The 14,371-nt window shown below is 36.0% G+C and overlaps 1 protein-coding gene across 2 annotated transcripts in view; it reads left to right on the forward strand.

Annotated features, from left to right (window-relative positions):
• Positions 1–14,371, forward strand: part of nAChRbeta2 (nicotinic acetylcholine receptor beta2) — a 331,852-nt gene that overhangs the window by 144,122 nt on the left and 173,359 nt on the right. The gene's annotated exons all lie outside the window — the stretch shown is intronic.

Consider the following 14,371-nt stretch of genomic DNA (forward strand, 5'->3'; position numbering starts at 1 on the left):
CGGCCAACTGCGGGGAAAAAAACTATTAGTAACATCTTGTATGATTTTAGGGCTAGTTTTAGAAGTTGATACCGAACAGAGAAAACTTGTTGAAGTGGGTGAAAAAATCTTTCAGCACAGGATATGTTAAAAAGTAAAGACTCGAAACGAAGTGGGAGACCTTACACTCGGAGAGAAACTGGTGCTGCCGTCGACGAGTTAGTGGATCTGTCACCGATGAAATCAACAAGAAAACGTGCCGCCGAGTTACAAGTGCCGTGATCAACAATGAACGAACATACGAAAAAAAGAGTTAGAAATAAAATCTTTTCGCTCTGTACTGTCAGACATATGCAAAGGTACATGATGTTATAGTCGCGACGCTGTTATTTCCGACGTGACTCCTACTCTTTGCTTACGTCTTAGGAAGTAAAGGCTCTATAAAGTCTAGGTAGGTAGTATCGTTCGCCATTTTTGTTCTTTCGTTGCTGAGCTACCATACGAGGGATCTATTTGCCACACCGTTAAACATTATCATGTCGTAGCTCCTATGATAATAAATCAAACGCACTGTAATTCAGCAAATAATTGAGCGACAAATTACGTCCTTGTGTGCTTTCTGCGAACGCTAACGAAAGAGTCAAAATGGCGGGCGATTATATTAAGTATTTATCCAGCCTTAGGTAATGCATAACGTCTTCATCAGCGAATCACAAGACGCACACGTATGAATGTAGCCGACCTGAACGTGATTGGTTGCCGGAAATAAGAGCGACGGGACTATAGTCATGGTTTTTCCGGTATGTGGCCGCTCGTGGACCCAAAAGTCTCTCTTCCACACTAAAAACTCTCGTATTCGCCCCGCCATTTTGTACTTTGGAATGGCTGGGGATTTCGGTGTGTTATGATGGCCCTCAGTTTTGCCAGACGTCTCCCGCAATAATATCATCTCGAAATATGTCTGCCAAATGTCATACGATTACCGCCGAAACATTTTTCATACACAGATTTGTTTTACAGGGAAAATAAACAGGTGTAGTGGGACTTTTCCAACACTCTGTATAATATTACTTTAAATATCATTAATAAGAAAAAAACGGTTCAAACTTTCAGATTCTCAACTGGAGCTTTTGTTACACTTCATAAGCTTCTATCTTGAATGTTGGAAGGTGTGGAATACAATTTCAATGCTCTTTATAAACTTCTTCCTTTCTTTTTCCGAGAAATGTAATAAAGCAGTTACTCCACATGCACTATTTCGAATAACTTCAGAAATAATTGTATTAGGTTTTTAGGGAAGATAATCTGCAACTTAAAGGTTATAGGCTGCACGAACTTTTTGGCATTACGCTCCTTTGATTTACTCCGTGGTTATGATTATCTACCATTAGTATCAGGCCTATATCTCCATGTAATGTAATACATTTTATTATTTTAGCAGAACACAACTTAATAGTACATCGCTATCTTATACGTGCAATAAGTGTGTACCCGCTTCTATGATTATAGCCGTTAATAATCAACGTATCGTTCTCTCGATTCATGCCGTCGTTAATAACCTCCATGATCAAATTGATTCAGTCGGCATCAACATAAACACAATTTACCGAAAAATCATTTTAAGTGGCGCAAAATCAACCGACATTAGCTGTTACTAGAAAACCATACTATGTGGTGCAAAATAAACTGGTGGAAAATCGTGTACCCCTTTTTTGTTGTAACCCTGTTAAATACCTAATCCATGACATTGGCAAAGCTTTGAGTAGTGTGGTCTAAAAATTATTGTAGTTTTATTTGTGTTACAGAGAACTTCAGAAGGTGGGTAACATTGCTTTTCAAATTTTCAAGTTTATGATATGGAGCATAAAAACCACAATTTATTTCTTTGGCTTACGATTGTATCAATTTGTATTGATGAATAGTAAACCCCATGTCTAGAAAAAAGAACCTCTTTGTTGAAACCTGGTGTAAGCTGAGAAAAGGAAAGCATGTCTAACCTTGTTAATTCTTGTATTCCTTTGTGGAGTTACCCTCACAGCTCTTTTACAAAATCAGTTGCACCTTTCTTTCTCCGCAGCACTCAAAATTGTCTTCACTGCGAATGAATTTTTTTTGGACTAATAGTTTCTAGTACATTTTTTATTTCCCTTTCATTAATTTTACTGACACTTTCACAAAAAGTCCCGCGCCGTGGCGTCGCGGTCTAAGGCATCCCGCCTAGGACTCGCGTTACGGAATGCGCTCTGGTTCGAGTCCCCATGGGGGAAGAAATTTTGTCATGAAATTTCGGTCAGTGTATGGGACCGGTGCCCACCCAGCATCGTGATGTACTTGGGGAGCTACGATAGGTAGCGAAATCCGGTTGCGAATACCAGCTATAACGGCTGGGGGGATCATCGTGCTAACCACACGATACCTTCATTCTGGTTGGATGATCGTCCACCTCTGCTTCGGCATGTGGGCGTGAGGCCAGCAGCCGGCTGGTCGGTCTAGGCCCTTCACGGGCTGTAGCGCAACGGATTATTCACAAAAAGGTTTTTATGCGATTTCTGCTCGAAATAGACACCTCACCTTCAGGCAGAGAAAAGAAAAGCTAATTTCTTAAGGACACTCAAATTCAAGACAAAGCCAGTCGCCTTTATATACACAGTGTGGAAGGGAACCTAATACATTAATTCATAGAGGTAATAGATGCGAAAACCATTTTACAATTAATATTTGGAAAGTCCGATAAGCTGTACAGGATTAATCACAACATTACTTTCAGTAACAGTAAAAAAAAACTTACTTCTTTATGTAGTGATCAATGCGAACAAGTTATGTAAAATAAGTTTTTGGTACGTCCAATAGTTTTGAAAATACGAAATGTAACTTGTTACAACGCTTCTTGAGGTCATTGCTCCGCAGTGGGGGTGAATGTGACTGCACCCACTGCGCAAGACTTGTGAGAGGAGAATGTAAACAAAAACGTCTCATCTCCTGTGACAGGAAATTAAGAGAAAGAGGTATTTCCTTAAAGGTTTTTGAAGACGATACCAACTGTGATACCAATTTGTACTACAACTTCAGCTAAATTAGGCCCGACATTGAATAAAATAACTATTAAAAGCATTACCAATTTCGTTAGGCTCATAAGAAAGACAATGTAATTTTAGTTATTGTTACACTTTATTTTTATTTGTAGACCTACTTAGAATTTTTGAGAACTTCGTTTATTGTTCACCACATTTTTTGACGCTTTTGTTAACGTTTTTGCATGATGCTCGTATTTCTTCTTTCTTTTATATTTTTCTCATGTAACATTATAAATTCTTCTCTTAAATATGGATTGGTGGGATATTTTCTTCAGTTTTACAAAAAAGGTTATTTTTATGTTCCATTACTGTAGATTTATCAATGTTTTATGTGAAGAAGATAGTACATAATGTTTTCTTTTTGCCTTTATGATTCTTTTCAGTTTTGAAGTCTTTACTCCCTTTTGTTAATAAAGTTAATTAATGTTCTATAGAAATGAACAGTGTTATCACTTTCTGTGTTTATTGTGTTATAAAAATAAGTATTGTATTTATTATAATCTATAAAGTAATGAGGGTGCAAAACTTGATATTGAACAGTATTCATATTTTCTTCACTATTTTCAGATATTATTGCATCACATTCTAAAACTAATACAAATAAACGATACTATCGCATAAAATGTTGTGAATTCTATAATAAAATGCAGAATTTTTAACTAGAATAACATCAGTTTAGAGATTTATTGCATCTCGTTGGAAAATGGATGTTACATTGATGAAATTCTAAACATTCACAATGAACTTTAAAATATTTGAATGTATTGCTAACGGGTTTCTTACGTACGACGCAATTCAAGGTCTCCGGCGTTTGCTGGGAGTGCATTAGCTTTCCAGGAAGGCAGCGCTCACCGATTGCACAGCTGACGGCCTCCCCCCGTTTCTCGTAACAAGGTTAGTCTTTCAGGTGCCTTAGCTGTAAACAGTGCGTATTACTCAGCCTCGTTCAGTTTCGTTTGCTGTGTGATTGAGTACACGTTTATTCATTCTTATTGTGTGCAGTTTCGTTCACTGTGTTATACACCAGGGAGCAACGAGTGTTTATTGTGTTAAACTGTCCGAGAACAGAGTCATATCACAGTCTACTATATACAGTCGCGAAGCTTGAGGTATTTTTTTGCAAATCTCGTGATAAAGCGCTCCAAGCGGTTAGCAACTAGAAACAATAAACTGTCCATGGTCGACTTTGGACTGTGTCGTATTTCTATCGAGTGCTAGCTCGTTGCGTTTTTCACATTGATGCTTGTGAAATGTTCGTTATTGGTTATAATGAAAATGTTAATGGCTAAAATATAATAATTGGAATAATAATATGGGACAAGGAGGAGACGTTTGTAGTGCTATGAATTGTAGCAACAGTAAGAGAAAGAGGCCAGTGTTGTCCTTTTTCCGATTTCCGAAAGATTCAGAAAGGTTCCTGGGTTTCCACTAGAATGCTGTGCAGAAACAAAACTGTTAATTTGAAGTTCTTTGTGTTTGTTAGAATACATTATATCCTTAAATTTCACAATGAAATGTTTCAGTCTAACCGAAAGGACATTAGATACCGGTTAAAGTTCTGTCACTTAGGCTGCTATATTTCCAGAGAAATAAAGGTTAGGTCTACTTTTTTTTCAGAGGATATGTTTTTAATTGTAGCTATTAATTTTGTTATTATTTTTATGTGTTATTTTACTAAAGACGTAGAAAAATTAAGTTTGTTTTAATGAAATTTATTGATCACGTTTTATTTTCAATTCTGTTGGGATTATTATTGCTTAGGCCTACTTTTTTCTTCAAAGGATATGTTTTTAATTATAGCTGTTAATTTTGTTGTTATTTTTATTTGTTTTTTACTAGAGAAGTAGAAAAAGTCTGTTACAATAAAATTTATTGATCACGTTTTATTTCCAATTCTGGTGTGATTATTATTGCTTAACATCATCCCACTTTGTTAACTAAGTAAGCCTACACTACAAGTACCGGTACACGTAAGTTACTCCATTAATTCAAATTTCCATTATTATTGTTGTAAAGAGAAATGCAAATTAATATTTATTGGTTTCATAGTTAATTATCGCTATAATCTTGAATGAGTGAAGCTATTATAGTAAATTTCAGTTCGTTTTGCACAAACAAAAATTATATTAACTTATTTCTTGCAGGTATCTTCGAGTTTATGGTGGAATTTAATATACTTAATTAAAATAATAAATTAACTTTATGCATTTAATATTTCAATAATGGAAGGAAGGTGTTAATTTTTCCAAAAGAACACGACAACGAAAGTGTAACATATTTTGTCGGCTGGTAGGAGAGAGATCTGCGATGATGAGGCGATAGTAGCGATCCTAGTGGTGGGCAACTACCCATGTTTGCATTTTTACTGCATATTGAGCTTCGTGACTGTATATAGTAGACTGTGGTCATATGTGGAATGTCAGCTGGCATATTTAAAGAGACTGAATTCGTGTTAAACATAAACAAAAACTAGAAAACCAAGAGTTCTAACCGAGGAAAAATTAGACGAGATACGAGAGGTCTTAGAAAGAGTTCGAGAATATCGTTGCCTCGTTTAGCATTTCAGTGATTATGATTTCAACAATTTCGGCAGTCGAAATTCATGTTTAATAACGTGTTCAAAAGGTGCCAGGCTTCTCTAGCAGCAGAGGGACGTCATTTTGAGCACCTTCTTTAAATAAAGGTAAGCTTAATCTAGTCACATTACTTTCTTAGTTTACGCACAAGTCAGGGGACACAAGCAGGGCCCTGACGCGGCAACTGTGCGTGGGAGATGCGGGCAGGCGATTGCGTCGTACGTGATAGATCCTGTAGTATTCTTTGAAGTGTTAATATTCACACCACTTGATAAAATTATTTAGTGTTCTAATGTGTTTAAAAATTCTTTAGTATTAACTTCCCTTGGATTATAAACACCTAAAAGCATGAATTCAGTATTTAATTTTGAACATCTACAGCTATAATTCAGTGCTCTTCACTATCAAATTTGAAAGTTATGGTATTCTCTAGGTCATTTCCCACTTACTGGCTCTATACTCTTTATGCAAAATCATCTATGAAGTAAACTCAATGTTATCAATAGACGAGTATTTGGGAAATGCTCTGAAGAATCGCCCCTAACAGTCCAGCGAACTTAAACATTAATTGCTATTCCACCACTTTATTATTATTATTATTATTATTATTATTGCATAATTATTTTAGTGATATTTTGGAAAGATGAATGAACTGTCCTTATGTTATTTTATTAATTATGTATTGTTAGTAATAATTATGTAATGTATTATGTTATCTTAATTATGTTTTGTTTATAAAATGCACTAATTTTATATCATACTGGTTCAGTGGAAGAGAAGGTCGAATGGTTTTAACTCTGACAGTTGAAACAAAACAATACATTACCGGTATTCTTTTTTTCTTATCAAGCTCCTAAAATAGTGTAATTAACTGAAAATAACTTGGTTTTCTTGGAACCTTATTTCAGGGACAACTGTAAAATCAGGTATTGCTTATTTGTTGGCTCAAAATGTCAAGGCCACTTAACTTGTTTATAAGATTTCTTACATTGAAACGTAACACGGAAAATTTTAATGGGAAATTATCTTCTCTAGGGCTGAGATATTTTGAAAAACCATAATCGTGTTCGATCCAGATTATCGAATCTGTGTCTATTTTTCTAACATGTATCTTACGTACAAATTTGAATATAGATCTTAGGTTTCTACATTGTTCATACAGTGCTTTGTTTGTCTTTGTCAGATGTTCATTAATATATTATATACATCTTGTTAGAACAGATTATTGCTCTTCAGTTTCGGATGATTTTTCTTGACCTGAAGCAGTTCCATCTTCTTTTACGTATTGTCAAATTTAACAACAGTCGATTTGGGCATTTTTTGGACTTGATGTTGGCAATCGGTGTGCTATATCTGTGTGTTGCATATTATTTAGACGTTCAGTTCTCTTCCTAGATTTACGATGATCAAAGCTCGGAACTTGGGGACTTGCGTCGTGTGCATGAGTAAGGTTACAAGTATAACGTATACAAAGCTCACGCTGCAAGTGCTCAGGGACAGTCGTATGTACTAAGAAAGTGGCCACAACTAATGACAGGAAGACGGACGAAGAAACTGTTATGTCGAAGCCAATGACATTCAGAGAATTAAAGGTAAACGGTCTGTTTGAGGAAATAGAAAATACGTGTTATTTCGAATGGGTATTATAGAAGTTTGAAAATACATTTTGTTTTAAATTTAAGATACAGAATTTCGTGGAGAATTCGGAGGAGATACATTGTTTTTTTCGAATGTAGAGTTTATATTTTGTAAGTTGTGCCACACACAAACTAGAGGCTGGAAACGAAATTCATTGAAAGGCATTGCAGTCCCTCAAATTGTAGAAAAATCTGTCCATAGCCATGGATCGAAACGTAGAGGGTCTTGCCCTAGTAGTGACACACTAATTGAAAACTATTTTCGAGAAAAATTTAGGATATACTTATCTTTCTCAGATACGAGATCAGCTAGCAACTGCTGAAAATCGAACAGAAAACAGTAACAGTGAAAAAATTCAGTATTTTAAGTCTACTACCGAAAAATCTTCGAATGTAGGTAGTCATACACTGTAATAAAATGTACACAGCAGAACAGTAAATTTGATATATTTCTCATTTTTATTTTTATTATATATATGCTATTAAATTACGTATTTCAACCTACCATAATATTATCAATATGTTGTCGCAGCCAGAAACCACTTTTGTAGCAGACCTGACAGTACCTCCGTGCTGGAAGCGGGAGTTTGTTGACATTGAAGTCCGGTCGCTTAGTCACGTGCAAAGACACAAGTCCCCAAGTTCCGAGCTTTGACGATGATTTTTGGAAATCTGTTTTTAGTTCCTGTGTATTTTGTCCATCTCGCCATAGTAATGTTAAATAGATTTCTTAGCTGATTTTAATTTTATACTCAGTATCACTTGGGAAATCTATAAGTCTTAACACGTTGAAAAGTTCACTAGTTTCGTGATTCCTTTTTGCTCCGCAATCGAGTTGGAAGGCTGTCGCTGGAAAGTCGAAAATCGTCCCTGAAAATAATGAATATTTGTTACCTTCGCAACTTCCGCAACAACTCAAAGACACCAGGTAGTAATTCTATTGCACTTTGTGTCTAAAATTTATCATTTTTAAAATTCAATATTTTCACTTATATTAAAGATAGGTCCTTGAAATTTTACCATCTATTAAATATATATTTTTAAATATAAAAACGTGGGAATGAATCATCTGGGAATGTTTGTTTATGATTACCAGATTTTTAAATTATGAAGTGTAAGAAAAAATGTTTCAACGAATGTAATTATCATTACCTGAGAAACACTACTCAAATGAGGTTCTAAATATTATATGTTATTGTCTATACCTTATTTAACATGGCTAGTGAAGCCTTTTGTTAATTTTTGTATTCACATTAAATACAGACTGAGTCAGTCAGGGCTAGACCGGCGTCAGCGCAAAGTCGTATGCGTAGTAACTGCTACGGCATCGCAGTGATCAGACCTCTTGCTCGCGTACGTTTCGTGTTTAGTTACGTAAACATGTTCATACAGTGAGAATGCAGCTGTATACCGTACATTTAGAATGCAGTAGTGTGTCTATTATGTAATATAGCCTTGGTTAACGATGTTTATTTACGACAACTTTGTGAAATACGAATCTTGGAGAACAGTTGTAACAAACTTCCATCAGTCATTCCCTGATTCGCCAGAGCCTTCTAAAGCAATGATTTACAATTTAGTGAAGAAATTTCGTACAACTGGATCAATATTGGATAAGAAACGAACATGTTTGAAGCGTGTTCTTACTTAAGAGATGTTAGATGGAATTAGCTACCGACTAGAGAGAAGTCGTACATTATCCCGCCGTGTAGCTCAGCAGGTAGGGGTGTCACAGTCTTTAGTGATAAGAGGTACGAAACAATTAAAATTAAAACCTTACAAAATTCGTGTAGTTTAAAGGTTAACGGAACCCGATTAATAGAGCAGACTTAGTTTTGCATGTGGTTCCAAGAGTCAGTGTGTGATGGACTACTTGATCCCACCTTAACTTTTTATAGTGAGGAAGCATGGTTCCACCTCAGTGGTTACGTGAACACTCAAAACAATCGTTACTGGGACAGTAAAAATCCACACCGTTTTCACGAACAATCGCTACATGACATAAATTCGAGCCATTTCGGAGAACGAACTACGGCGAGTTGCTGGACACTCAGTCTGAAGGAGCGCTTTCTGAAAGAAATGGATTTCACAGGTCGATTTATTATAACATATATATGGGGAATCCATTTCAAACAGCATTTATTCTGCGGATGGACTAAGCTCTTTTTGATTCAACATCCCTCTTCTTTGATGTTTGAAACTCTACAATTGCATATAAAAATGAATGGTCCCCTAAACGCTAGCAATCTGAATAAATTAGGAACATTTCTTTTTAGAGTTAAAATTAGATGGGAAGGAAAGGTTAAAGCTATGACTGAAATGTGATTATAGATGTTGAGTACTGGGTGTTCAGTTCAAAATGTGTCTTGGCTCGCTGTATGCCGTCATGTGGCTAGCTGATGAGCCTAGAGAATTCAATCTTCCTACACTTCCGCAGCTCAGGTGTATAATCTAAGAGGCAGAGAAGTTGGCTAGCAAGTACGGCGTTCATTCTGAAGAGTACGTACCGATACGTACGGTAACGCCGGTAGTGGCAGGAATGTGAACTGTTTGGAAATACGTACTGTCGGGATATGGGGAGAGGGTTAAGACGATTACTTACGTATTTGTTGACATTAACTTCGACGGTCAACATGGACACGGAGCATTTGATTTGTGTTGTGGAATGTTACCGTACGCAACCGATGATAACAAATACCCTGCGTACGACTTGTCGGCGCAAAACACTTCGAAAGAGGTTATGGTAGCACACAGACCTTACAGACCGCCATCTGTTGCTACGACGTTCAAGTTATACCGTACACGTTCTCAAGTTCAGATTGAAGAACGCCTTAAATAATAGGCAACTTCTCTAACATATAAACTGAAACTCGCTTCAAATCGGTGACCCAACAACAGTGACGTCATGACACACTTTGAAATGAACACCCAGTATTCGGACCCGATATGAAACTATGAAAAATATACAATTAAAATATCGAAATAACAAAATTATTTTTAATTTTATTATGTAACGACGTGTTTACAATATAAATAGACTAGATGGAAATATAGGATAGCTGTTAATAGTCAGATATAAGTAGGCCTACTTGATTTAATATTGAAAAAGGAGTTAAAGTTAATAGTGTCAAATATGAGGGTTTACTATTTTTATTATGTGATGATGGCAAGTTGTATAAATAAATTAGAAATATAATGATATTAGATTAGTAAGTAAATATGGGAAATGCCTGTTATTATTCGGTTGAGAAGCTTTCGTCATCTAGTCTGCTTAAAAAGAACTGAAAGTTAGGATTTATAAAACAGTTATATTACCGGTTGTTCTGTATGGTTGTGAAACTTGGACTCTCACTTTGAGAGAGGAACAGAGATTAAGAGTCTTCGAGAATAAGGTGCTTAGGAAATTATTTGGATTTAAAAAGGATGAAATTACAGAAGAATGGAGAAAATTACACAACGTAGAACTGCACGCGTTATATTCTTCACCTAACATAATTAGGGACACTAAATCTAGACGTTTGAGATGGGCAGGGCATGTAGCACGTATGGGTGAATTTAGAAATTCATATAGTGTTATTTGGAACACCTGAGGGAAAAATATCTTTGGGGAAACCAAGACGTAGATGAGACGATAATATTAAAATGGATTTGAGGGAGATGGGATATGATGGTAGGGACTGGATTAATCTTGCTCAGGATAGACATCGATGGCGGGCTTATGTGAGGGCGGGAATGAACCTCCGGGCTCTTAAAAAACATTTGTGAGATTAGTAAATGAAGAATTAATAGTATTATATTTTAATCTAAAAATGTTAAGGAGATAAGTGTGAGTGAATTGTGTGTTGTCATACTCATTATTAAGTTGTAATCATTGTGATGGCGGATTTAGAACTGAATCACATCAAATCCTCCATGATCGTGCGTGCAGAAAGATGAAATAAATAATATTATGTGTTCTGCGAATTCCGTTAAAGATACTGACGTTTGTGCTTGCCCGACGCGACACCCTGTGTTGCTTTCAGTAGAGACGCAATACCTTGCTTAACCTGCGTTACAAGAACTCTACAGTCAGTCCGTTTTAGTACTGTATAAGATCGTTTAAAATACGTAACTTAGGACAAGCTCTATCCTCATAAGCAGGAGTGAGAACACATTGCCTGCCCTCTCCCTGGAGGAGAGAACAACTAACTTAGAAGCTGCGACATCATAAAACATTCTTTTTACTACTGACGGAAGAGAATTAAGTAGAACAAAGCAGACCATAAGCGACCACGTTGCCACAATATGTTGCAGATCATAGAGACTTCAGTTTCTTACAACAGTGTCTGTAACACATCCTTTTTATTATATTTTCACTCTGATAACTCCCGAGGTCTGTGAACTTTCTTTTGATATGAACGTGGTTTCCACCCTCTTATAACATTTTGCACATGTGGCCACGATAACGTACATTATTTCCTACTTTTCTCTTCTCAGATATCTCTAGGACGATTTTTTTAGTAGGTTATTTTACGACGCTTTATCAACATCTTAGGTTATTTAGCGTCTGAATGAGATGAAAGTGATAATGCCGGGGTCCAACACCGAAAGTTATCCAGCATTTGCTCATATTAGGTTGAGGGAAAACCCCGAAAAATCCTCACCCAGGTAACTTGCCCCGACCGGGAATCGAACCCAGGCCACCTGGTTTCTCGGCTAGACGCGCTAACCTTTAGTCTACAGTGTGGACTATCCAGGACTAAAGTTATAATTAATCATAAATATTATTTCCTTGTTTAATCAGTCTAAAATAAAAAATATTTGCTGGAATTTTAAGTATGGACTTTTCCCATACCGGTACTTGATTTCAATAAAAATGTTTTTGAAACGTATTCATTTGCTGTGTTTTGTACTATGTAGTGACGGCTGGTGTATGAAAAATTCGTGTTTTACTTTCACAAAATCATCATCATCATCATAATCATCATCATCATCATCATTCTTCACGAATTAGGCCTCTGTAGACCTGTTTCGGCCCCATCTAGCAATCTTCTAAAAGGTCTTCCTGCTCGACGATGTCTCTAGGTTTATATTGCATCATAATTTTTGGGATTCTTGAATTTTCCATTCTAGCCAATTGAATTTGTATCTGCTGATTTTTTCTTCTACTGACTCTACTTCTAATTGTTCTATAATTTCTTCATTCCTTTTTCGGTCTAAAAGAGTATATCCTGCTGTCCTCCTGAAAAATTTCATTTCCGTTGCTTTGATTCTGTTCATGTCTTTTTTCTTTAATGTCTAAATCTCGCTTCCGTATAAAAGGGAGGGTAATGCTAGTGTATTATATATTTTTATTCTTGTAGATTTTTGTACTAATTTAGCTTTTAATGTATTGTTTATTATTCCTAGAATTTAAGTAAATTTGGTAATTTTCTTGTTCACATCTTTTTCTGTCCAGAGGCTAAAAGTGGCCGCTGTTCTTCAGTTGGTTCCCAAAACAAAATATCAACAACGCGAGTAGGTTCAAGGCTGTGTGGCAAGGGGATGTTTTTCGATCATGTAGTAGAGTAGTGAAAGGTGTTCAAATATCAACAACGGGGATTAGGTAGTTGTCATTGCCTATAACGTCACCTATATTCGATCATGACCCGTGGCTCCATCTACGTTAAAATATAAATACCGATCAATAATTATCAGACTAGGTATAGTGGCAGTGGAAGTACAGGACAGCATGGAAAAGAGGAAAAGAGGAAAAGAGGAAGAAACTCTTAGTGCTCAATGATTAGAAGTTCGGTTTTCAGAAAACATTATCTGGTGGTGTGGAAAGATATACTTGTGTTAAAAGAAGATGTAAGTGTTTCGTGAAACTTACTGATTCAGATCTTATAATGGAATGCAACGTCGCAGCGTGTCCGCCCAGCACAAAACATTTAACTTAGGCCTACTTACTACCGTAGACAGTAGTTGACAGCCCTAAGTCTGTGTAAAATGGGAAGGAAAATGTTTTCTGGCTTGTCTAAGTGCGGGAACCAATTGCAGTACACAGGAGAAATCAACCTGGAACCAACTCGAGTATACAGTACTTAACAAAAGTTTAAGACCATGAGCAAATTTCATATAATCACGTACTTTCGATTGGCGTAGGTCCGGTTACGTTAGCTTACTCCACAGTGAAGCTATGAATGCCTTTACTTAACGTTATTTCTACTATTATTTTCCTTATTTTGGAAAAATATGCAAAAAATTATAAAACGAAAATAAAATTTTTTAAATTTTTCTTTCTGGTACCAATGTGTTCTCACACTTCTCAAATTGCTTGAAAAAAATCATCACTACAATAAACACGTTGGTTTAGCATGAATAAATTATTCCGTAATTATAAATGTAGCATTTTTTACAGTAACAAACTATTTCATTAAAATCATAACTCGAAAACTAAATGTCATAATTTTACTTTCTTTGCGTCGATAGATGTCTCACAGTCCAAATAATTGACAAAATATTCATGAGGGAAATAGAAACAAAAATATAGGACCAGGAAATAATTATATGAAATTTGCTCATGGTCTTAAACTTTTGTTAAGTACTGTAGATCTGGGACGAACTGGGAACCGATTTACAGATTTGGGAACCAATTCCAGTACGCCCCACTACTGGACTACCTAACGATGAGGCTAGTAACCTATCTTAGGGAAAATTACATTACTTTCAAGCCTCAAAAAAGCAGTATAAGGATACTTTCACAAAATCAGTGATTATATTATAGATCCCACCTGGATTATTATGTCAGAGGAACAACACAGCATAGAACGTCCTGAAGTAAACATGAAAGTTTCTAAGAATAATACCCATGCTAAATTAAACCATTCTTAAAACGAGAAAGTATTTAAAAGAATGTAATAGAAAAACATTGTCATCTACTTTTTTAAAAAGCATTTGGGAAGCAACTTGGGAAGCAAAACAAAAATTTCCCTTTTTCACAACAGCACACTCAGTAAGACTGTTCATTTACGCTCGGATTACAATTTCCATTCAACGATCTAATCTTCATTTTAACAGACTGTGAAGTTTCAAGGAGCAGAGCTGGTCTACTAAGTCGGTTAATCTCAAATTATTCTTTCGAAGT

This window comes from Periplaneta americana, chromosome 1 (genome assembly GCF_040183065.1).
Source record: "Periplaneta americana isolate PAMFEO1 chromosome 1, P.americana_PAMFEO1_priV1, whole genome shotgun sequence".
Classification (NCBI taxonomy): Eukaryota; Metazoa; Arthropoda; class Insecta; order Blattodea; family Blattidae; genus Periplaneta; species Periplaneta americana.